The sequence below is a fragment of the Apis dorsata genome, unplaced genomic scaffold (assembly GCF_000469605.1).
Source record: "Apis dorsata unplaced genomic scaffold, Apis dorsata 1.3 scaffold_98, whole genome shotgun sequence".
In the NCBI taxonomy this organism is placed as follows: Eukaryota; Metazoa; Arthropoda; class Insecta; order Hymenoptera; family Apidae; genus Apis; species Apis dorsata.
Window position 1 is genome coordinate 212,328 of NW_006263396.1, and position 8,621 is coordinate 220,948.

At 38.3% G+C, this 8,621-nt stretch overlaps 1 long non-coding RNA gene across 1 annotated transcript; it reads left to right on the top strand.

Annotated features, from left to right (window-relative positions):
- Positions 1–4,958: 4,958 nt before the first annotated feature.
- Positions 4,959–6,638, top strand: LOC116185102. The gene is made up of 2 exons (XR_004149874.1): positions 4,959–5,940; positions 6,290–6,638. It is a non-coding gene; the product is annotated as an uncharacterized LOC116185102 (long non-coding RNA).
- The last annotated feature ends 1,983 nt before the right edge of the window (positions 6,639–8,621 follow it).

Sequence of the window (8,621 nt, forward strand, 5' to 3'; positions counted from 1 at the left end):
AGTTGATGAACACAACGCTCGAGCCGATACCTCGATAGCCAATAGCAATTGAACGTTGACAATCATGCAATATTTATGTCTGGATAATCACTTAACCCTCTTTCTTCTGTTTCAGGTAAGTCGATTACGCTCGTAACGCCAATTCCAATTACCAGCCGGAGCTCCCATCACCGGCCGATTCAACCGATAATTAATTATCCACGCGTTTTGGGATGCAATTTGCCACCGGTTCGACGCATATTATACCACCACGAGGGGGGTGTATACACGCCCCTTCCCACCTACAGTAATGAGATACGCCGCAAGTATGCGAATCGCAGCTATAGAACGGTATTGCCATGTTCATTATTATTACGGTCTTAACGTTTAATTTACTAATGATTCGTACGCGACGTACACAATCCCCCCTCTCCCTCCTCCTCGGGGGATTAATCAGTTAAGGAGCCCAGCCATTGCGATCGTATCGGAATTAATTGTGCCTCGTTTGTGGTCGATGGCCATTTCTTTCATCCCGATCGACGAATTTTTTCCGATTTTTTTCACTTGGAATCTTGGAATCTTAATTGTAGGTTGCTTACTCATTTGTCTAAGGGGAAAGTTTTGAGAAAAATAGTGTTTGTGTGTGTGTGTCACACGTGTATAAAATGTTTTATTAATTTGTTTCGCAGTTGAAATATTCGTTTCTTTTTTATTACGTCTCTCGTAGAGAGTGATGTTATTAATCATTATCTTTGAGTTATCTTTGATATTTGATGGAGGATACGCAATTACGTAGCGGGGAAGAATGGTTTGAAAATGGTTTTTCAGGGGAATTATTCTTTCTCGTCGTGGGTGGAGTTTTTTACAGTGATGTTAAAAGATTCTTAGAGCGTCAGAACGTTTACTCCTTATAATTCGACGAATTGATTGATACCTTTTAATAAAAAAATATATAAACGAGCCATTGATCTCTCTCTCTCTCTCTCTTTGTTAAATTAACAATCTCGCTGCGCTCGTGCCTCGTTCGAGCGCAATTGAGGCACTTGTAAATAAGCTAGCCATTCATTAGATCGAAAGAATTAATCCGCAAGAATAACAGATTATATCGTAATGATGGAATAAATATCTACAATTGTTCCACTCGAAGAAAATTTTATATCATCCTGCATAATAAATTTTTCGCTTCGAGTTTCCATACTATTTCCAGTTGGAAAAAAGAGAAAACGAAAGATGTTTAATTTATAAAAAGAATAAAAAATATCCAAAGCTTTTCTCGAAACGAAGAATTCTCGTTAATTGCCACGAGGTTAAAAATAAATCTCTGCCAACCATTCTCTTACGTAATCCTCGATCGTTCGCATAATTACATTGTCCCCGAGGCGCGTACACCCACGGACCTTCTTGCACAAACGAGATTTTTTCCAATCGTTTAACGATCCAGGATAAATAGCCGTGAGTCAACCAATAACTCAATTTCCAAAGAAAAATTTAAATCTCCTTTATCGATAACGATTGCATCAAATCGATTAAATTCTCCGCACGTCCCTCGTCCCTCTAAAGTGCTAAAGTTTCTCACGTTAGAAGGATAATCATTCTCGTCGATATCGCGCCTATGCATTCTCGATAGAGGGAGATTTCGTCTAGATACGATCGATTCGTACAATTGTAGGCGAGGTTAATCCTCTTTATCGTTTGTTTAGGAAAACGCGTATCGATTTCCCAGAGTGAGAATCGGTTTTGGAGCCGGCCAGACCCCGGCTATTTGTGTCGTTCAAGCATGGATATGGAAAATGGATACAATCCGGTTTTGTATGCAAATGTGAGATCGACTTGCGTTTACAGGTTAATGCGGTAGCTCGGTTCGAGTGGCTTTGAAGTTCCTGAACGGTTATTGCGGTGTAACTGTTGTTATATTACATCGCGTGAGTATTTCATCATAGAAAGGGGGGGAAAGGGGAGGGAGGGGAGATAGAATGGGTTGTTTTAAAGCGGAGAATTTAATAACTTTGCGTAACGATTGTTGTGGTGTCATTTATATTGTTTACATTGTAGAAGAAAAATCTTATATGCGGCGAAAGAGAGATAATTTCCGTTAATATTTCAACGGTGAAAAGTTTTTTGTATCTCCGGGATATAGAGTTATCTTTGAAAGTGGTATGAAATAACGAAATAGCGACATTCAAAGTAGAATTTACAGAGGTTTGAGAATGAATTTCATTCTCATTCATATTTAACGCTTAAACTTTTCTGCTCACCTGTGACCTATCACGGATTAAAGTTTAAAAATAGGAGCGGTTCCTTCGAAACGTCGAAATTCTTCGACACGAATCGTAGAGTTAAAAAAAATCTTTTCTCAGACAGTTTCTCACCTTTTTTTCTTTTTTTATATCCGTTTAATCGAGTGCAATTCTCTCAACTTCTCGTCTATTCAAACATCGTATATTCTCCTCGTATATCAGCTAATATCAAATGGGGCGCTATCAAATCCCACCGACTGTACGCATACAAAGCTTATAGTGAATTTACCGGGAACACGAGTCGAGAATCGCGATAAAAGCGATTATAAGCGTACGCCGCCTTCCATTTCGCGCAAAATATCCCAGGAAGGAGTTAAAGTGCTTAGGCGATAATAATAGATTTCCCGCACGGTTCCCAGGAAAATATTATTAGCGATCGTGGACCGCGATCGGTATTTAATTCAGCAATAAAATCGGCCTCCATTACAGGCTTCTCAAGCACGGCGAGGGGCGATTAAAATTAACGAATGATTTTAAAAGACGTCGGCCGCGTTTTAACGAGCGGGTAATTAAATCGATAAAACCATCGTGGAAACCGATCGCGCGTAGTACACTATGGCTCAAAAGTTGATCATGAAAATGTTGGTCTTTTTTGACGAAATCTGTCGATAACGTAGAATACGCGTAATATCGACGGTACTTACGTTCAATCCTTTCCGCTAAATACTCGATTCTCGATACAGAAACAAAGATTCACCAGCAAAATTAATACGATACGCCACGATAAATAGTGTTTCTCGAACTTTTTACTTACTTACTTTAAAAGTTGCAGTGAAAATTTTAACAATAATTTCTCATATCCCAAGGTATTTTCATTCCTCGTAAAATTGCATCACTTGTCTTTATGAAAAATATTTATAAAATTTATTTTCATAAGTATATCGAGATTTCAATTAAACGAACTAATGTTAGTTACTTAAAAAACGATTCGAACTTATTTATCGTCCTTGAAGCAAAAATACTTTGAAAAAATCTTCGAGGTTAATCCTAACCTATCAAACTTCACATGGAAATAAATATTCATTCGTTCCTTCAATTTAATCACGTTATGTAAGTGGCATTGTCGATACTTTTGAACAACACTGTAAGTGCACACGTATCCGGCGTACATTGGGAAAATTTATCGGGTGAACGAGGAACAGTTTCATTAAAGGAAATCCTTCGAAATCCTCGCGTGTTTTTCCACGTTTCTTAACGTGGCTCGTTCAGAAGGCAACCGCCTTCCTTAATGACCCGCGAACACTCTCCCAATCTGAATTCCCATCGACTCCTCGAGAAAATCTTCCCAATTTCATTGTTTCTCGTATCGCGATACCTACGTATACACCACGAAAGCAAACGAAACGTTGGTTCCTTTTTCTGTTGTTTCTTTTCTTTTCGTAAGACGTGTCCGCGATTACTTTTGTCTCGCGGCAAAATGTAGGCCGCGCAAAATGAAAGCTCGCTTCGTGTTTTCACGTTTGGGTTTCGTTTCATTTTACCCAATCTTGTTATGAGATTGATCTTTATGGTATTCTTACGGTACGAAAAGGAGAATATTTTTGTTGACATTAGGATTAGGTTAGGTGACGAATGGAAGGGATATTCAGATCAGATGCGTATTTCATTGTTAATATCGCGATAGTGATAAAAGAAATTGTAAATTGAGATCCGTTGAACAGAAATTTAGAAATATAAACATCTCTAAGAATTTCCTTATTGGTTGGAAAAAAATATGAAATGGATCAAACGATGCAATTGTTTTCGTTAGAGAAGAACAGTATTCTATCGATCCAATTGAAATACGACTCGACGATAAAAATTTATTTTTTTTTTTAATTTTCTGCAGTCGTACACGACGCACGAACGAAATCATCTATTCCCTCTCGTGTGTTTCCATTTTTGTTTGAATACAATTTGTTTTTTTGCAAAAATTTGTTGGAAAAATCGAAGCCTCTATTTTTAATCGTTTCGTGTTAATCCATGATGAAAAAGGGTCCCCTCCCCTCCCCTCCCCTCCTCGCCCGTGGGTTCTCACCTTTTCAAATTCGAGGAGGCGGAACGATGATTGTGATCCTCGTCGCTCGGTTCGTTAACGACGCCCCATTTACTCGCCTCTCGTTCTCTATTATCGAACGTGGAACGCGTTAGCCACGTATCGGCGATCCAGTTTCATTATTCTTGGTCCGGAAACGCGGCGTTTGCCGTGTTATTCAAGGAGAACGGATGGAATCAAAGGCTGGCGTGTATTTATAGACTCGGTTGGGTCGGTTGATAATTATTGAACGATCGGTTTCCCTCGGTGAACTGTACGCGCCGCGATGGAACTGTACATCCCGGCGGCACGAGGTAAGCAAATTGGAAATGTTCGAGAGTTTGTTGAACCATCTTGACGTTTGAGTTTCCCTCGCTGCAACGAGAATTGTCGACCAAAGTTTCCAAGATTTCGTTCGAGAATGGAACGAAAGTGATCCTCGAAGTGAAAATTTAATTCGATATGGATCCTCGACGGTAGTAGAGAGAGCGGAGTATATTAATACTATTCGCTTGCGTTGAAAAATAAAAGATATAATTTTTTCCTTTATTTCCTCCTCGTTGTTTTCTTTTTTCTTTCCCTTTTAAATCCAACTCTCTTCTTCGAAAAGATGCTTCTTTCGCAAAGATAATTTTTCAAGCAAAAAAAAAAAAAAACAATCGCGATGACCTCCTTTCATCCACATTTTTCACGATTTTTCACCCCCTTACAACTTGCTAGATTATTAATATCTCGATGAAAATATTTTTCACGCGGATAACTTCTAAGTAAAAATAATCGCAACGACCTCCTTCGAAGGGTTAATCCTTTGAAGAAGAGAGAAAAAAAAAAAAAGCAGCAAGAGACATTTTCCAAGAAAATATATTCCCTTCAGAAACGAAGAAAAGAAAGCAAAGTTTCCTTCCTGCATCGAATCACCGCGATTAAAAGCGAAAATCTCATTCGGTTACAATTAATTCTTCCCCAAGTTCCACTCGACAATCCCTCTCTCTCGAATTTAGATTTTATTTAATTACACCCCTCTGAAAAGTTTGCACGGAGACAACGCCTCCCTCCCTCCCTCCCTTCCTCCTTTCCTTCTCTCCTTCCTTCCTTCCTTCCTGCCTTCCTTCTATACCGGGACAACACCCGTGAAATTAAGCGCGCGCGTTTTCATTAGCGGATCACCGATTAAAGGATCTCTCTCTCTCTCTCCCTCTCTCGTTTTCGCGGTTTCATTTTTATTCATTATTCCCCTCGGTTTGAAGGGGAGGGCGGAGTGGTAGCCACTCGACTCTGATTCTCCGCGTTAAACGTTCGTTATCGCGATCGTCGAGCAACGTCGACACATTCGACCCCCCTCCACGCACGACTATACATATTAATCGGGGAATTAGCGAAACTGGTTTAAACTCTCCACCCTTCCTATTGTAGCGCAAAAACAAAGTTGGTGAATATTCATGGACGAGAAAACGATACGGATGCGATATAATGCGGTTTTAATTGTGGGAAACTTTTGCCCCCGAGCGAGAGAGCCAGTTTTTATTCGATACGACGCGGCAGCTTCCTTCCGATTAACGCGTTCACTGATCGAATTTCTCTGTGTACGACAAATACACATTCTTTCAGGGAATGAATACTTTTTTGCGACGTTTCGTAAATTCGACGAACGTATCGAGTCTTTGTGAACAATGGTGACGAGTCTTTGTGTGTAATTTACACGTGTGTAATTTTTTGATAAGAAAAAATAAGGTTTGAGAATTTTTCGTCGTACGTATAGTAAAGCATTTTTACGTGGGAATTAACTTTCATCTTATTGGAGACTTGGTAAAAATGGGATACGTTGAAAATATAGCAAAAACGCCATCTATTGGTATCTATCGGTAAAAGAGAGACGTAATATAGTTAGTGTTGCTTAAACGAAGTAAAATCGAACGATAATAAAAATTTCTCGTGTACGACAAATCACATTCTTGCAAGGAATGATTCTTTTTCGCGATGTTTCGTAAATTCGTTGAAGATATCAAAGTGTGTCTCGAGTGTCTGTGAATAATTGTGACGAATCTTTGTGTGTAATTTACACGTGTGTAATGTTTTGATAAAAACAAGGTTTGAGAATTTTCGTCGTATATATAATAACACAATTTTTGCATGGGAATTAACCTTCATCTTATTCGAGATTTATTAAAAATAAGTATATTGAAAAATATATTATATTCTTATATATGGAGATTATCTTTGTACGATTGTAATTTTGTTAAAAATGAGATACGTTGAAAATATAATAGAAACGCCATCTATCGCGATAGAAGAGAAACGAGAGACGTAATATAGTTGGTGTTGCTTTAACGAAATAAATTCGAACGATAATAAAAATTTTTCTTCTACGACAAATTACATTCTTGCAAGAAATAATTCCTTTTTACGGTGTTGAATGTATCGAGGTGCGTTTAAATCTCTGTAAACAATGCTGACGAATAACGGTCTTTGTTAATTTACATGGTGTACGACGTAAAACATTTTCACGTGGGAATTATCTTATGCGAGACTGTTGAAAAGTGTGATTGAATTTTCTTATAGGAATTATCTCTGTGGGGACTTTGTTAAACATGAATGTATAGTGACGAATAATATTCTTATATGGAGGTTATCTTTATAATTTCGTTAAAAATGAGATACGTTGAAGAAATAGCAGAAATGTCATCTATTGCAATGAAAAAGAAACGAGAATAATATAATTGTTACATGGACGTAATAAATTCGAACGATAAAAATTTCTCGTGTACGACAAATCACATTCTTGCGGAGAATGGATTCCTTTTTGTGTTTGAACTTCGTCGAATGTATCGAATGTGCCTGTGTTGAATCTCTGTAAACAATGTTGACGAGTCTTTCCATGTAATTTATCATGTATCTGTAATTTTCGATAAAAATAAGATTTAAGAATTTTCGTCGTACGATATTATTTTTACAATTTTGTTAAAAGTGAGGTTAAAAAGAAAAATAGCAGAAATATCATTTATCACGATAGAAGAGAAACGTAATATACTTGTGCATTGCATGGATGAAATAAATCCGAATAAGATAAGAATTTCTCGTTAATTCTACTCGAATGACGCGAACGATTCGATATTGTTAAAAATTCTTACGGATAATTAGATACAATGTAGTAGGATAACGCGAAATAAGAACATGGTAATACAACGCCAGAAACTTGTATGTTTTACCAAAGCAAGAGATAAAGTGTTACGTTATTACGGTATGCGAGATAGAAAACGCGAGCGTGATAAGAGGGCGCGGAGAACAAGATATGAATGCATAAAGAAGAAACGGCTAGAATGCGCAAGAGAGGAAATTAAGCGAGAAATATAACTGAAAAATGTCTTCCGTAAATCGCTGTTCATGGTTCAAAGAAATAAGAAATGAGTTGGTACAAACATTATATATATCTCATATATATATATATACCTTTGAATCTAAATAAAAAAGCAACGACTTTATTACTCGTTTCTAAAAAAAAATACACCGATTTTTCGATCTTCGATCGCATCTGATGAAAAAAAAAAAAGAAAGAAAACACGAAAGCAAAGCACATCGGTTCAACCGTTTAATAATCACGAAATAAGAGAAGCATACGGAGAAACGAGATTGAAATATTAATCGCGATAATCACGAAATATATCCGAATGATTGATGCGTGCGTGAGAGGTCACGCTCGAGGGGAATTGGCGTCGAAGCCGTTGCGTCTAAAAGCGCGTGATCCGTTAGTGGGTGTGCGGAACGGGTATATACCGATCTATACCGAGTATATCTCCTCGCTTTGGATCTCCCCTCCGTTCCCCCTCGACACGCTCCACCGTATAGAACCTACGTACAGAGCCGCGTTACGTAGCTGCAAGTCGTTTCTCACCGCGTCATTTCTCACGGTATTCCATTACGGATTTATATTTATATTCTCTCTCTCTCTCTTTTTCTCTCCTTCCAGATTTTTCCGCTTTTCCTCCTTCCACGTTCCTTCCTATTTTCAAATGAAAACTTTGGCCTAGGTCAACCGATTTTTCCTCTCGATTCTTATTATCCTCTTCTCGTTTATTCTCAGGCGAAAGAACATACGGTTTCGATTATATATGCACGGATCTTCTCGAAGATCACTTTTTCGATACGAGAAGATGCGAAAGAAAAAATTTTTGTTTGGAAAAAAAAAAAGACACGTGCGAACAACACGAAGAGGAGGGGTGTTGAAGAAACGAGACCCGAGGTCCCGTTCAGGGAAAATCCAGTCCCGGATAGGCGGCACGTGATGTATCACGCGTCAAACAGGCCGATTAATGCGGCCAGCCATCTTTAGCGGC